We start from the raw sequence: 17,387 nt of genomic DNA, 5'->3' as shown, positions 1-17,387 counted from the left end.
ACTGATAAATCTCTCCAAAATATATAATTTAGTAATTGAAAACAAAGGCACAGAAAAATGTGCTTAACATTACTGCCATTTTTATAAAAACTGGAGGACAGTAAGAATTAATAATTATTCATATTTGTGTGTGCCTTATAGAACGCTAGACAGCTACATCAGGAACTAAAAAAAAATTGCCTATTTGAACATAGAGTTGGAAATTGGGGCTAGCTAGAATAGGCATGAGAAGGAAACTTTCCATGCATATATTTTTATGCTTAAATTTGCATCATATGAGGATACCTTTTTTAAATGTTACATGAATAATGCTGCGACTGTCATCTTTGATTGAGTCATGCCTCCTTCATAAATAAAACTATTTTTATTACAACACCTTGGACCTAAATATCTAGAAATAGAAAACATATTTCCTGAACACAAAACTAGATTGTTGCCATTTTATATTAATATGTCTAAATATTTAAAACATTAACATATTAAGGCCATGCTGATGCACCTTCTCTATACACATGTCCATGTGAAATTATGGAATCATTCTAATTCTTTTGCATCACCATTCTGTGGCATCATCATTTCCACTTCATATGAATCGGTTCATCTATTTTCTTTAATTTCCTTTTTATTCCAGAAACTCTTATTTAGAAATATATCTTTGCTAGTTCTACCTCACCTCACCTCACCTCTTCCTACCTCATCTCCCTACCTTTTCATTTAAACATACCATCTGTATTAGTTTAACAGTGTTCATGGATATACACGTAAGCACACACATCTTCATGGAATTGTGTGTGCTTATTTCCTAGCTCTCTGAATTCTTGTTGGAGGCAAAAGCCTACTCAAACTTCAGTTTTCTCTTTTATTTTTCTGACTTCCTTCCAGTTAAATAATGTCAATAAGTTAACAGCTTCCTTTTTTAACTTTTTACATATATAAAATGACAGATTGATGACTTGGATTATGTACAATTTAAAGGAGGACTATAATCTGTTTTTTATGCTCAGTAGGATTGGGGTATGTGCAAGAACATTTGATAATGAGACTACTGACTCAGTATTGGCTCAGGAAAGGGGTACAGCTTGAATACACAGTGGGCCTATCATATAGGAAAAGTGAGTATTAAGATAATTAAAGCTGGAACTTGCAACCTTGATGCTTGATGGTAGACTGATGTTAGCCATCCCCTGGGCTTTTGGCTAAACAAAGGATCATGTTCTTAAATTACAGTGAGTGTGTTAGCTATGGGATTTAGGGCATCAAGCTGCCTGTAGAAAAATAATTTTTCAGGATGGAGAAAACTAGGTCTTTTTTTTTCAATTGTAAATATTTTTATTTTTCATTTTCTCTCTCCTAGTATGATGTAAACTCCTTGAAGACACTTTGTCAATGACAACCACTGATACATATCTCAAATTATAAGAACAATGTATGAAACTCCTGTTACTCAGCATTTTCACCAACTTTTATAATTTTGAGAATGTTAAATTTTTTTGTTGATCTGGTAGCCATGGTTTTCATATTCTCTTCATTCACCATCTTCCTTTCCATAAAGTTATGGTGACTTGAACCCTTTCATCCTCCCAAAGCCACTTCCTTCGCTTTTTTAAATTCTTTTTATCTACGCCTGATAGTAGAGTATATTTTAACATACATACATGGAATATATCTTATTCTAATTAGGATCCCACTCTTATGGTTGTATATGATGGGGATTTTTAATGGTCATGTATTCATATATATGAGCATATAATTCGTTTTGTCTTTCCTATTCCCATTCCCCCTTCCCTTCAATCCCCTTTGTCTAATCTAATGAACTTATAGCAGCTCAGTTTATAATAGCTAAGCTATGGAATCAACCTAGGTGCCCTCCAACAGATGAAAGGATAAATAAAATGTGGTTTATATATACACAATGGTGTTTTACTCAGCCATAAAGAAGAATGAAATCATGGCATTTGCTGGTAAATGGATGGAACTAGAGATGATCATGCTAAGTGAAATTAGCTTGTCCAATATCCTCTCTAATATGTGGATACTAACATACAGTAGGGGGGAAACAATAAGTCATTGTTTTCATACTTCTGATATTCACCTAGGTTGTTCCTTCTATGGCAGATCAAGTTATGAACCTCATTTTTCTTTCATCAGCTTACTTAAGAAAAAAAAGGTGAAAGGAAACCCCCAAATGTGTCCATTAGCCTATCATTTACTGGCATGACTCAGGCTCACTTCAAGCAATATTAAAGAGGTAATGAGAATAAAGTGTTGGGATCTTGTTGCTGGGCCACATGTGAATACCCAGTGTTGTAAGAGCTGAAGAGATAGCTATGCAATATTATGTATTTTGATATATTATACATACATGGAGAATAGCTTATTCTAATTAGGATCCCATTCTTTTTTTAATTAGTTGCTCAAAACATTACAATGATCTTGACATATCATATATCATACATTTGATTCAAATGGGGTATGAATTCTTATTTTTCCATGTGTACAGATTGCAGGATCACATTGGTTATACAGCCACGTTTATACATACTGCCATACTAGTGTCTGTTGTATTCTGCTGCCCTTCATTCTTGTGGTTGAACATGATGTGGAGTTACACTAGTAACTAGATTTAATGGAGCTGGAGCTGAGGAGACAGCTATATGGGTAAAGGCATAACATACCTAGACACAGTGCTGGCTAAAGATGTTTTAATTAGGTGGAGAGAATCTAGTCAATCAAAAACTGAGTAGAATGGCCAGGCGAGGTGGCACATGCCTGTAATTCCAGCAGCTCAGGAGGCTGATACAGGAGAGTCACGAGTTCGAAGGCAGCTTCAGCAACTCAGTGAGACCCTGTCTCTAAATAAAATACAAAATAGGACTGGGGATGTGGCTCAGTGGTAGAGTGCCCCTGAGTTCAATCCTTGGTACCCCTGACAAAAAAAAAAAAAAAACTGAGTAGAATGTTTGGAAGATATGTAAGAGGATGGTAGTCATCATCTGGAAGATCTGTGTATAAGGAGAGGTTGTAATTGACTAGGGTAAGGTAGATCATTAGTTGCACTCTTCCTCACAACTCCCCATCCAGTCATTGTACTGATCACAGATCAGGAAAAGCTCTTGACCTATAAGGGGATCAGAGTACCAAACAGTTTAATTGAAATATTATAAATAATAGTAAAAATAGGTAACATTTAGCATGTCCTTGTTAAATTGCTCTATTAAATGTATCATTTATTTTTCCCAATTACTTTCTTAATTTTATAGTTTTAAAAATTAAAGTCAAAGAAGTTGAGTTATTTGCACAAATTCTCATAGCAAATTAGTGATAAAATTATCTAGTCTGTCCTTTGAATACAAGCTCTTTAACTTCAAGGACCAGAGCAAAAATCATGGACTCAATCAGCAATGTAATGGCAGCACACAGTGAAAGCTGAAATCCAGGGACAAGCCAGATACCTAAGTTATCTTTAAGCACCAAACCACTTGCATACCTAGTAGCTAATTAGAAATGGGAAACAAATTGGGGGCCCCTAACTTGTGGCTAGATTCCAGCTTGGGGATGGCAGCTTATTTCTTAACCCCATTGACTACTGGGGCTAAGATTACCAATAAACACTCTCAGTCAGGAACTGGGGAATTTGTTGGCCTAATAGAAACACCCATAAAACTCAACTTGAGGAAATGAGCAAAACAAAATCACAGCCTAATGCAAGTTCTTTTTACACAGGAAGTATGAAGTTTTGTCAAGCTTGGGGTGGAGAGGGTTTTGCTCCATTTTCTTTTGCTTGGAAGTCCTGTGTCATTTAGCTTGCATTGTCTTCTTTGGGATCACTACGTCCCTCGTGGATAATGATTATATATCTCAGGTCATCCTTGTATCTTTCAATAAATATCTTACATTCATTCAATTGAACTCCTTATAGCTTGAAGGGCTAAACATTCATTCTGAAATGAATGCCACTCAGAAAGTACCAGGGAACCACAAACCTATCAATTTGAGTGAAATCACTCTCCTACACAAATTTGTGGCCATCTAGCTTTCACCAAACAAAAGCAGCTGTTGAAGGGGAATTGTGGCTTTCTCTAATTGTGAATTACTAAGGGATGCAGACATTTCAGAAAGTCATGGATTGAAACATTCACTGGTATCAACATATTTCTAAACCCTCTGGGCCTCCTCCCTTAAACTTTAGTACATCTTTGTAAAGATATTGGACTTTCCAACACTGGCAAATAAGCAGGAGGGATGTGCCTGCAGCATTTGCTTTTTCTATGTTTGGATAAGAAGGGTATATAAAAATAAAAATATAAGACCTGAATCATCATGTGCCTTTTTTTAGGTTGAGTACTATAACACAAAGACAGGAATCAGCACCATTCCAAAACCCATAGGGGTCCGGTGTTGTCACTTGTTCAGCAATCAGCTAATGGGCAGACTTTGCACAATCATTTGCTCACTAAGGAATTTTCACTTCTCACAGAGTAACAGACCCTGCAACTTGAATGTCAAAAATGAGACAATCTGTATAGTTAGGGGCTACAAGTACCTTTACTACTTAGAAAGTTTTCTCAAATTCCCATAGTTTATCTTATGTCTTAGTTGCCTTGGGAGGTGACACTATTTATAGGTGGCTTGGTTAGTTATCTAGGAAGAAGCTTAGCAGCCATTTCACTCTCTTTTTTGCAGAGCTCTCTGGAAAGATGCAGAAATCATCTACATTGTAGAGGTTATCGGTCAATTGGATGTTCTTGGGGGACAGGAAATAAGAAGTCACACTGATGGATGAATCAAGAAAGTCCTCTCAAAGATCATTCACTGCCTTTGGGCAGCCAAGAAAAAACACTGGATACAATGACCTAGAATCTCTGAAAACATAAATCTGAAGGACTTTCAATTGTTCTTCAAAAAAATCACTGATTTATTAAAAAAAAAAGTTCCAGATTGAAGTCCCGCCTGAAATAATCTGTAAAATTAAAGATAAAGCCCTGGCCAAATCTCAGAGTTCACCACCCAGGGTAGAGTGTTTGAGTATCTGTTTAAAATGCAGATTTGAATGGGAGTACTGCTCCTATAATTCATAGTCTGAATTCATACAATCTATTTTCAAACTCCAGCACACATTTTTTTAATATTTTGTTTTTTTAATAATGCGTTTTCTCTGACAACAAAGTTTCAAAACAAGTTCCTTTTCTTCCCTATTCATTACTCCTAAATTTACCATTTACAGAAATTCTGTAATTATTCTTTGATCTTGGTCAAGGTATTTAAACTTTCATTTAGAAAAAAAGATGACTTACTAATCTATGTTTCAATGAGAGGAGGCTAAATAATATATATGTCATATCTAGATTTCCCCTCTGAAACTCACTAAATTATACAATTAATAGCTAATAACAATAAAAATAATATGTATAAAGAATTTATCATAGTGCTAATATTATCAATAGTAATAGAAATAGCAATAGTCTGTTTTATTTATTATTTATTATTTATTATTTATTTTTTTATTTATTATTTATTATTTTTTTATTTTTTTATTTATTATTTATTATTTACTACTGGTTGTACTTAGTTTAATCCAAGTGATATTTTCTTCCTAGCTCCAAGTTACATCTTTTTTAATATCTTTATTTTTTGTGATGCTGAGGATCGAACCCATTGCCTCACACATGCTAGGCAAGCACTCTTCCACTGAGCTACAACCCCAGCCCCATCTAAGTTAATCTTGATGCTTTCTCTTTTTGTTCAGTGATATTTATACCACACAGGGATCAACCACACCTGAAACTATTTCAGCAATTAAATCCTATTTCAGGATTTATAATATGCACATTTTTCCTTCATAGGAAGAATTCACAATTTGCATAATGATCTCAACTATGTATTTATCTCTCCTATATGCAGGGTTCTATGCCAAGCATAGATGAATATTTCAGGTAATAGGTATGCTAATTAGCCTGATTTGATCATTTCATAATGTATACATGTATTGTAATACCACACTCTATCCCATAAATGTATGCAATTACTATTTATAAGTTAAAAATAAAGCAGCTGGGTGTGATGGCATATGCCTGTAATCCTAGCAGCTCAGCAGGCTGAGGCAGGAGGATTGTGAGTTCAAAACCATGCTCAGTAAAAGTGAACCCTAAGGAACTCCATAAGAACCTGACTCTAAATAAAATACAAAATAGGGCTGGGTATGTGGCTCAGGGGTCAAATGCCCCCGAGTTCAATCCCTGGTATGCTGATACCCTAATAAATAAATAAAGTAAAAGAAATACAAATTTTAGAACAGTCACAAAACACAGGAATGTATGAAAAAATTGCACAGTTTTTTAATGTGTAATATGATCAAAATGTTATTAAGGATAGTTTACTCTGGTGATGGTCTGCAGGATAGATTGAAGGAGATAGAAGTTATTCAGTCTCTTCCAAAACAGAGAAGATGATGAAGCATAGAGCATCCTGGATTGCATCTCTAAGAAACCTAGAAGAAAAATTACTTCTTCAGACCCATATATAGATAAAAACATTGTAGAGGTAGAAGGATATACTTCCAAGTAGGCTGCTTAAAACATATCTCTTAATAGAACATCCTTTCCATGCTGTGCATTCCAAAAAATTCCTGTATTTGGCAATGTATACCCAAATTAAAAATGCATATACTTTTTTCTTTTTTTGTTCTTTTTAGATATACATGACAATATTATGTATTTTGACATATTATACATACATGGAGAATAGCTTATTCTAATTAGGATCCCATTCTTGTGGTTGTACATGATGTGGAGTTACACTAGTCATGTATTCATATATGAATATAGGAAAGTTATAAATAATTCTTTCTACTGTTTTCCCTATTCCTACCCCTCCCTCACTTCCCTTCATTCCCCTCTGTCTAATCCAATGAACTTCAGTCTTTCCCTCCCAGCCAATTTATTGTGTGGTAACATCACATATCAGAAAGAACATTCAGGCTTTGTTTTTTTGAGATTGGCTTATTTCACTTAGTATGATAATCTCTATTTCCATCCATTTAGAAGCAAATGCCGTATTTTTGTTCTTTATGGCCTAGTAATATTCCATTGTGTATACATACCACATTTTCTTTGTCATTCATCTGTTGAAGGACACCTAGGTTCCATAGGTTAGCTATTATGAATTGAGCTGCTATTAACATTGATGTGACTACATCACTGTAGTATATTAATTTTAGATTCTTTGAGTATAAACTGTGGACTGGGGTAACTGGGTCAAATGGTGGTTCCAATCCAAGTTTTCTGAGTAATGTCCATACTGATTTCCATAGTGGTTGCACCGACTTACAGTCCTAACAATTCGTGAGTGTACCTTTTCCCCCACATTCTCACCAACATTTATTGTTACTTGCATTCTTGATACTTGTCATTCTGACTAGACTGGGATGGAATCTCAGTGTGATTTTAATTTGTATTTCTCTAATTAAAAATTCATATTTTGACGCAATAGTTCTACTTATAAGGGTTTATCTTAATGATATTTGTACACAAGTAACAAAAGTTATATACACAATAGATTACCACTGAGAATTGTTTAATATCATAAAGTTGGAAATGATCTCCATCAAAAAAAGAGATTAAATGAATACAATGGAATACTGTACAATGGTTACAAAGACAGTAGTGGCTCTTTATGTTCTGATATAGGAAGATACAGTGAAGTATGATTAAGATGATCTGATACATTCATTCCACAAGTGCTTCTTGGAGTCTGGCATTGTGCTAGGCACTGAAAATTCAACAATGATAAAGGCAGACATGTTCACAGCCCCCATTCGGTTTACATTATGGAAGAGAAATTATAAAATTCATTTTAACAACACTATCAATTTAATTATAGGCCCTTTCCTTTCTCAATGATTAAGAAAATAATAATAGGGCTGGGGATGTGGCTCAAGCGGTAGCACGCTCACCTGGCATGCGCCCGGTGCTGGGTTCATCCTCAGCACCACATACAAATAAAGATGTTGTGTCCTCCGAAAACTAAACAATAAATAGTAAAAAAAATCTCTCTCTCTCTCTCTCTCTCTCTCTCTCTCTCTCTCTCTCTCTCTCTAAAAAAAAATAATAGAAGTAATCATCAATTTATTTTAGGTTTTATGGCATGTTTGATAAATGATTGATAAATGAAATCATCACAAACAGTAATGTATAATGAAAACCAAAATAGAAGGGGATACCAAGAGGATGAACATAGAAGTAGGAACAGCTGCTTTGGAAAAAGAAAATGTCTCTGAGGATCAAAACTGAGTACTAGAGAATTGGAAAGGGCTAGCTATAAGACTAATTTAAGAATACAATACCATTTTATATGACTTTATTTTTGTAAACATGGGCATACATTGTTTGTATAATTAGAATATAGTTAACTAATGATCTATTAGAAATATGACTTCTATATACTCATTAATTTTTATTCTATATTTAGTATCCTAAGTTATAATAATGATGTCATTTTACTTAATTTTATGAATAAACCTGAGGGCCCATCCAAATGTCAGATTCCTTATGGGCTTAGACTGTGTTACTTCTAGGGATTCAGGGTAACTTGAAAAATCTGCTTCCTATGGCTTTTTATATTAGATTTAGGATACCTGGCAGTGCAATCCATCAATAACATGTGGTGTTTGGTGAAGCTGAGCAGCTTCTTATTCTTTCAATCCCTCGCATGTAGTTGGGGTGGCACCTTAAGGAGGCTCATCAAAGCTTTTGTTCTAAATGACTCAACTCCCTAAGGAGACTTAGTGAATTTAGAAAATAAGTTTCAATATTTTTTCTCTTCTTTCACTTTTGTTTTCGCCAAAGGGTGAAGTGGTAGTTGGAGTTTTGGGAGATAGAACTTTGGAAAGTAGTACAACAAAGTTTAAGCTGTACATGGGGTTAGTATATAGTATCCTTTTAGAAAAATCAATTGTTGTGTAAATGATTTCATTGTCCTTCTGAGTGACTTCAAGTTGCTAAGTGACTTGGTTCTATGCTCCCGTTCTGCTGAATCTTCCTAGTCTGTTGTCAGAGTGCTTTTATTGTAGCGGTTCAGTTCATTGCTCGAGCCAGATTATGATTAGCAGAGGGAAAGTGTAAATATAGAAAACAAATGATGAAAAATGATAATGCTGATGAAATTAGATACAGAAAAGACTATAAGCATGTACTAAGAAAGCCATTGCATTACTTATCTGTTTTTAGACATCTGCAATTTATCCCAGTTCAACCTTTACCCCACCTTGGAAATCATGTGTAGGAATCAGGCTTCAAAATATCTTTTTCTTCTTCAGTTACAAACAATAGTGTTCTAGTAAATGTTTGATAACAGGATAGAGGGCATAGGGTGAGGAAGGCTGATCATAGAATTTGCTGATTTCCATGGTACAGTTTACCATGACTGATTTCAATCTACCAACATAATATACCTGTATAAAAATTTGGGAAGAAACATGCACAGTCAGCTTTCAAGATCCCTATTGATTCTATTAGAACATGGTAGAAGGGGCCTTGAAATTGCCATTGGTATTATTCCCAAATGATCCCTATCTAGAGCTGTGTTTTTAGGGAACCTAATATAGGAGAGCCTCTAAAACACTTTTTGCCTGCATTCTTTAAGTAATTGCTAAAACAAATTGCAAATATTTATTGAGTTCTTATTATGAACCAAATGCAATGCTAGGTGCTATTTATATGTTATTTCAAATAATCCTCAGCAACAGCCTACAGTATTGTCATTGTCTTCATTTTATAGTTGAGAGGACTAAGACTTCAGAGGTGAATTAGTTTTTCTAATGCCATATAATTTGGGGGTAGTATAACTGGGATACAAAGGCATTGTTTTATCTGGTTTCAGTGCTTCTGTGTTCTCTGATAATGTCCAGAAGGTTTTGCAGGCATGTGTTTTCTGCCTTAGTGCTTCAATTCTTGCCTTTCTTTTATCATTTTGCAGGTACAGACTCAGCCTGAGGGCCTGTAAGTTGTCTCATTAGCTATCCAACTGAGCTCTCCAAGTTTTCTCTTCAGACACAATATGTTAGTCATGCCCACATGCCTTGACCTGCCTGACTGTCCTGGCTCTCTCTCCATTAGAGAAGGCAAATACAATTAGACTTTTCATCACACAATGGCCATCTGCTCACCAATGCCTTTTTAGCTGTTTGGGAGCCAAGGGCACTTTGAAAACCAGCATTCAGCTACCAGGGAGATGTTTGAGCACCATGATGCTCTGTACTAATGCCATGATGTCTGAATATGCAAATTAGGAAGGCTGGAGTCTATCATATCCTCATTAGGTGGTCATGAGAGGCATTTCCTGCTTTATTGTCCACAAGAAAAACAACTGTGTATAGAAACTGTTTATCCCTCTAGTTCCCTAACAACCCATATGTTTTCTCTCCCTCCTTTGCCCTCAGACCTATTTTAGGCTGATGAGAAATTCTTAATTTTCTGACCAACAGCTCAGCATTTTATCAACAGTGATCTTGTCATTGATGCGTTGTCAAAGGGTAGATGGTTTGACCTTCAAGCATGAGTGAAATCATTTAGTTTAAGAACATGTCAATAAACAATACATCCAGACCTTGTATGTTTAATAGCATCTATCAAACTTTTTCCCTTAAGAATTTGCTGAACTCCCTGTAAGAAGGTGTTCTCTAAATCATACAGGTTCTATTCATCACATTGATTTGAAAAGATTGATGTCTAACTCATTTCAATGACTCATAAATTAGGTCAACAATTACAGAAGCAGTGAAGTTTCTAAGTTCATCCTTTCATATTGTATCAAGCATAGTTCCTAAAGTCACTTTTGAGATCTCAGAACATAACATTTTTATGTTTTCCTTTGCTATCCCTAAGGAGAAAAGTTAAAATTATTTCTGATACAATGTTGATGTTATCTTTGCTTTTTGTCAAGGGTCAGTAAATAAATACATAAAAGTCAATAATGAAATATTGATCATTTGACAGTAAAGTACATTTAAATGAATTAGTTCAATTATTTTTTGTTGCCATACTATGGATAAAATGTCATGGGAATTTAACAGTTTGCTATTTTTAATCTTATCAAAATCCTATTTAAAAAGATAGCTTGTGAGAATGTATTTTCTTAGGAATTTAGAACTTTCTCTGATTCATATTAATTTCAGTCCTTTGAATGAGAGAAATTTTAACTCCTTGAACAAATATACTCTGGAACAAAATACTGACTTGAACATGTAAAATCAAAACCATAAAATTTTCCTATCAAATGAATTCTACTGGAATGTAAAACTTAAGAAAGGTATTAGCCTCAAATAGAGGTAGGCAATCAAATCACACTTTTTTAAATTAATGGATTAGCAACTTTGAGGTTCACAGTGCTAGCTGTAGAATATACCAATAATTTCAAATAGAATTTCTGATGAGGAATAGTAACAAACATGATTTCTGAATTAAGACAAATAACAAAGATTACAATGTCAATACAAATGTTACTTTATTTCATTCATTCAAATGCCCATATTTTAGGAAAAAAGTGTAATAAAAATCTTCAGTAGTAGTATAATTTATAAATATTTCAGAGTTTTAATGTTTTAAAAATATTCTAAAGCTGTATAGCTCTCCAATCTCTCTGTCACTGAGATAGAATCTGCAGATGCACCAAAAGACTGAACAGATGGTGTGCTGGAGGAGTTTGAATATTGAAAGGACTTACAGAATAAAAAAGCATTTTTATGAGTCCACTATGAATTATCTGAAAGGGCAATTAATTTTAATTTATCTCAAATTTTATGTAGATATAGTGAATTTCTATTTAATGTCATTTTGCTAGAGGTCCTTCCAAAATAAATTGAAAAAGTACAATGTAGATGTTAATTTTCAGACAAAAGCCTGTGCATTAAGCTACAACAAATTCTCCATCCAAAACTAGACTTTCAAATATTCTTCCCATCCCATTACGCTACTTTGAAACACTGTTCATTTTCATCTCCTTTATGGTTGTCTTTCAAACTCCATTTCTCAACTGAATATCAAGTTGTCATTTTGTGAATATCTCTCAAAAAACAGTGAAAACATTCAAGGCCACTCAAACTTTTCTATGTACATATATAAATATAGCACAGTAAATTTCACCTGTATGTATATCCACAATACACTAATTTAAAAATATATATATAAATAAATAGAAAGATCAGCAAAGGAAAGGGAATAGAGGGAGGAAAGAAGGGAGGAAAAGGGGAAATACTGGGGAATGATTTGGAGCATTTGATGCTTGTATAATTAGGCAAAATGAACTCTAATGTTATGTATATCTATAATTAATTAATAAAATACATAAAAAAGAAATAATGGGAGCCAATTCATATGTGTCCACCATAGCTGAAATCACAAGTCCCATATCTGAAAACATGTAAAAGTTTATGACATTGATTTTGTGAGGACAATTTTGTTGTTTATAATTATAGACCCCTGGAGTATATCTCAATCACCTGAGGCTGTTAAGATTCCTGAGCCCTCCTCTCAAGGATTCTTTTTCATTAGGGCTGGGATCTTCAGCTGTGAAATCTGCATATTTAAAGACCACCATATTTTGAGAAATACTAAGACAATGTTCATAAAGCACCACTGTGCATTTCACCCCAACTCATATCATTGCCACTATTCAAGGCTCAGCAATCTTCTGTATAAAGTCTCTGAAGAATCCTGTCCCCCAAGCACAGAACTGATCTCCAATGTTGTTGTGGAATAGAAGAATGTGGAACTTGGGTCATAAGTACACAGAAAAGTGTTGGATTTGGGGATGGGATAGATTGGTTAGATCTGAAGTATTATATTCAGAGGTTTTGTACCTGAGATTGTGTTATGGAATTGAGGTTGTTACAAGGGCCAGAATCCTGATCAGCCAATGACAATAATCACTCTGTCTCTGATTGAATGGGGCAGTGAAATCCAACCATGTAGTTTTTGTGTGTGGTAGTAGCTATTTTGTGGAATTGTATAAAAGAAACAACATGATTATCCATTAGACAATTGTATATGTGCAATGAGGAAAGGGCAGGAAAAGACAGTGAAATTCTTCAGATAGAGTATACCCAGACCAGGAAAAGCAATTATAAGTGACAATCTTGCAGCTTTCAGCTATGAGAGATTTATATGAGATAAACTAGGCCTAGAGCAAATGTGTAAGAGAGGTGAAATGAGACATGAATAGGGAGGAAGCCACAAAATGTAATGCTATTAAGTGATATAAATGGGAAAAGTCTGCTTTATTTCAAAAAGCAGGGCATTAACATTTATATCAATGTTCTTACATTCATAGAGCATAAGAGTCACTAAATTTAAAAGTATAAAGCCAGGTATTGTGGCACGCTCCTGTAATCCCAGAAGCTCAGGAGTCTGAGGGAGGAGGATCGTAAATTGAAAGCCAGATTCAGAAACAGGCCCTAAGCAACTTAGTAGTGAGAACTCATTGCTAAAAGGCACACTCATACATTGCTGGTGGGACTGCAAATTGGTGCAACCAATCAGGAAAGCAGTATGGAGATTCCTTGGAAAACTTGAAATGGAACCACCATTTGACCCAGCTATCCCACTCCTCGGTTTATACCCAAAGGACTTAAAAATAGCATACTACAGTAACAAAGCCACATCAATGTTTATAGCAGCACAATTCGTAATAGCTAAATTATGGAACCAACTCAGATGCCCTTCTGTAGATGAAGGGATAGGGAAACTTTGGTATATATACACAATGGAACATTACTCAGAATTAAAACAGAATAAAATCATGGCATTTGCAGGTAAATGGATGAAGTTGGAGAATATAATGATAACTGAAGTTAGCCAATCCCAAAAAAACAAAGACTAAAAGTGTTCTCTGATAAGTGGATGCTAACTCATAATGGTGATGGGGGAAACCATGGGAGACATGGAGGAACTTTAGATAGGGCAAAGGGGAGAGAGGGGAAGGGATGGGGTAAGGGGATAGAAATGATGGTGGAATGAGTTACACATCATTACCCTAAGAACATGTATGAAGACACAAATGGTGTGAAAATACTTTGTGTACAATCAGTGACTTGAAAAATTGGGCTCTATATGTGTAATATGAAATGAATAACATTTTGCCATCATGTATAATAAATTAGAATAATTAAATAATTTAATTTAAAAAAGAAGTACCACGGACAAGAACAGACACTGTGGGTAGTATGAATTCTCAGATATGTGCATTTTAGGAACTCATATATGATAAAACTAAATGTGTATGTTTGTGAGGGTGTTTACACACATAATTTTGCATGAGACTGATGTCTGCTATGGACTTTTTATACAAAATTTACCATTTTCATGTTATTAAAATAAGTCGACCAAAAAAAACAGAAAAAAAAAAAAAAAAAAAATATATATATATATATATATATATATATATATATATATATATATATGGGCTGGGGGTGTGGTTCAGTGGTTAAGCACCCCTGTGTTAAATCCCCAGTACCAAATAAATAAATAAATATTTATTTACATATAAATAAATATATAAAATATATACTGTACTATATATAGTACTGCATATATACATATATATGTATATATAGTATATTATATCAGACTCTATTCCTAGAGATTCTTGTTTAGTGGGTTTGGTGTGGGGACTAGAAATCAGCATTTTAACAATTGCCCTACATGATCATGATGCATGTGACCTCTAAGGTTGTCTTTCAGAAACACTAATATAGTTTTTGCTTATTTCTTATAGACTATGCCTGCTATGTTATTACTAGCCATTATAGTTAAATTTGTAGAGATCATATCTAGGAACCATAGAATATGCTATAAGTCCCACTTAGTCTCGCTGTTAAAGGAGGCTATTGATGTGCTTGAAAAATATCTATCTTCGGGAAAAGTAACCATCAATATGGTGTGATAACATCAATAAAATGAATATTCTGCGGTTTAAGAAAGTTTCAGAATGCAAGTGTTTTACCTGGACAGAGACGCAAAACTGGAAAATTGATGGAAAATTGGGAGGTCACTAGATTGCTTGTATGTATAAAAAAGAAAATCATAAGTTATCCTAATGAGAAATAAATAAGCCCCTAAAGCAATATTTCTCAGCATTCTTTTCACTGACTGCTGTTTGGTACCTTGTACTCTCGAGTGTGATAACTTTCATTAAAATATTTTAAAATACAAAATAAATATACATATTAATATACATTAATTTGATAATCACTATTCTATAAAAACCACAGTAGCACTAAAAATAACAGGTCCAAATTATGAAAAGAAGGGATCATGATCAAGTATAAATATAGTAGTTGTATGAAGAAGTATGAAGAGCATTAAGAAACTGAGAGACCAATTTTAATTATTAAGCAAATATTCCTGAGCAGGTCTTGAATGTACTTGTTGGATATGCCAAGTTTTAAGGCAAGTCTGAAAAATCTATCTGCCAGAAATGTGTGCTAAAATTCCTACTGGAGTTATCAGGCTGCCCTAGATAGCTTTACTCATTTTCTTGTATGTTTGTTTAATTTTTTACTGTGCTATACAGAAAATAAATATTAGAATGTATGCACATTCACAATGTTGTGCTGTCATCATCATCGATCTCCAGGACTGTTTTCATTTTCCCTAACTGAAACTCTATACCCATTGGACAATAAATGCCCATTTTCCTTATCTTAATTCTTTGTTATTTATTTGTTGTTTTTCAGATATAGATGACAATAGAGTGTAATTGACATATTATACATACATGGAGTATAACTCATTCTTGACAACCACTATTCTATGTTTATCTCTGTGAATTTGACTACCATAAGTCCTTCATGTAAGTGGAATCAGAGACACTGAGGGATTCCACCTTTTGGCTACTGTGAATAATGTTGCTATTAATGATTTTATTCTACTTGAGGTTCTTCAATTCATATATCCATGTTTATTTTTCACATTTGGGAAGTTTTGGACATTATTTCTTCAAACAATCTTTCTTTGTCTCTTTTCCTTCAAGAACTTCTGTAATAATTATATTGGTTTTATTGATGTTCTCATAAGTCCTTTGGCTCTTTTTACCTTCTTTCACTTATTCTTTTCTCCCTGAATGCAATAATTTCAAGTGAACTGTCTTCAAGTTAAATAATTCTTTCTTCTGCTTCTTTGAATTCACTGTTGAACTCTTCAGTAAAATTTTCATTTCTGTTATTATGTTTTTCAGTTCCAGAATTTCCATTTGGTACCTTTTTATACTTCTCTCTCTTTGTCAACAGAGTCTCATTTTGTTCACATATCACTTTCCTAATTTTCTTTGTCCATGTTTTACTTACCTCTTTGAATATAATTAAGGCAACTGTATTTAACAAGTCTGGGGCCTGTGTCTTCAGGGACAGTTTATTGGAGATTATTTTATTCCTTTAAATGGACCACATTTTTCTATTTTTTTGTATGCCTTGTGATCTTTTATTGAAAATTTTGCACTTGAAAAAACAGTAACCTCTCCCACTCTTTGGAGAATGACCTAGAACAAGGAAAGACCTAAACAAATCAGTCCAATTTTAGGACTCATAGTGTTCCTGACATTTCTTAACATGAATATCCCTTGGAGTCTGTGTGCATGTTTTTCCAATTCCCCCATATATGTGTTTGTTTTTAAATGTCTTAATTTTCTTAAGCTTCTCCATTTCTTCTTGTCTGAGACTTATCTGTTCTGTTTTGTTCCCCGATCAGTAACCTTTTGCCTCAGGTCTCTATGGGTCTATAATCCCTTTAAGGTTTCTATAAGCCATTCTGGTTGCTTCCCAGAGCTTCACTTAGCCAGACATTCTAGATTCTGAGAGTCTCTAAGTGATACAGATACAAAACCTGACTAGCCCAAAAATGGGATAAAATTTTGCATATGTGACATGTTCCACTCTCTCTGGTTTACAAATGGAAACTGAGTCATTGGACAACTGTTTCTCCTAAATGGCATCCTTTATGCCAGGGGGGTAAGGTAAGAATGAGTAAACAAAAATACCACATAATTTCCTAATTTTGAATATGAATTTTTCCTAACAGATTGTTAACTTAGTTGTTGTAAATGCTTAATTGATTTATTAAGTTATTTTATCCAACTTCTTGTTGTTTAATATTTCCCTGAAGGAAAATGTGTGTGGGGCTATGTAGTCCTCCATCTTGCTGATAATACTCTCTCTCCTAGTATAATTTAAAAAAAAAAAAAAAACATTTCTTTTAATTGTAGTTGGACACAATACCTTTATTTTATTTATTTATTTTTATGTGGTATTGAGGATCAAACTCAGAGCCTCACACATGCTAGGCGAGCACTCCTCTACTGAGCTACTACCCCAAATTGATTGAAAATTGGGAGGTCACTAG

Source organism: Marmota flaviventris, chromosome X (assembly GCF_047511675.1).
Source record: "Marmota flaviventris isolate mMarFla1 chromosome X, mMarFla1.hap1, whole genome shotgun sequence".
NCBI classification, from domain to species: Eukaryota; Metazoa; Chordata; class Mammalia; order Rodentia; family Sciuridae; genus Marmota; species Marmota flaviventris.
The sequence above is the reverse complement of the archived record's forward strand: the minus strand, read 5'-3'. Positions refer to the sequence as shown.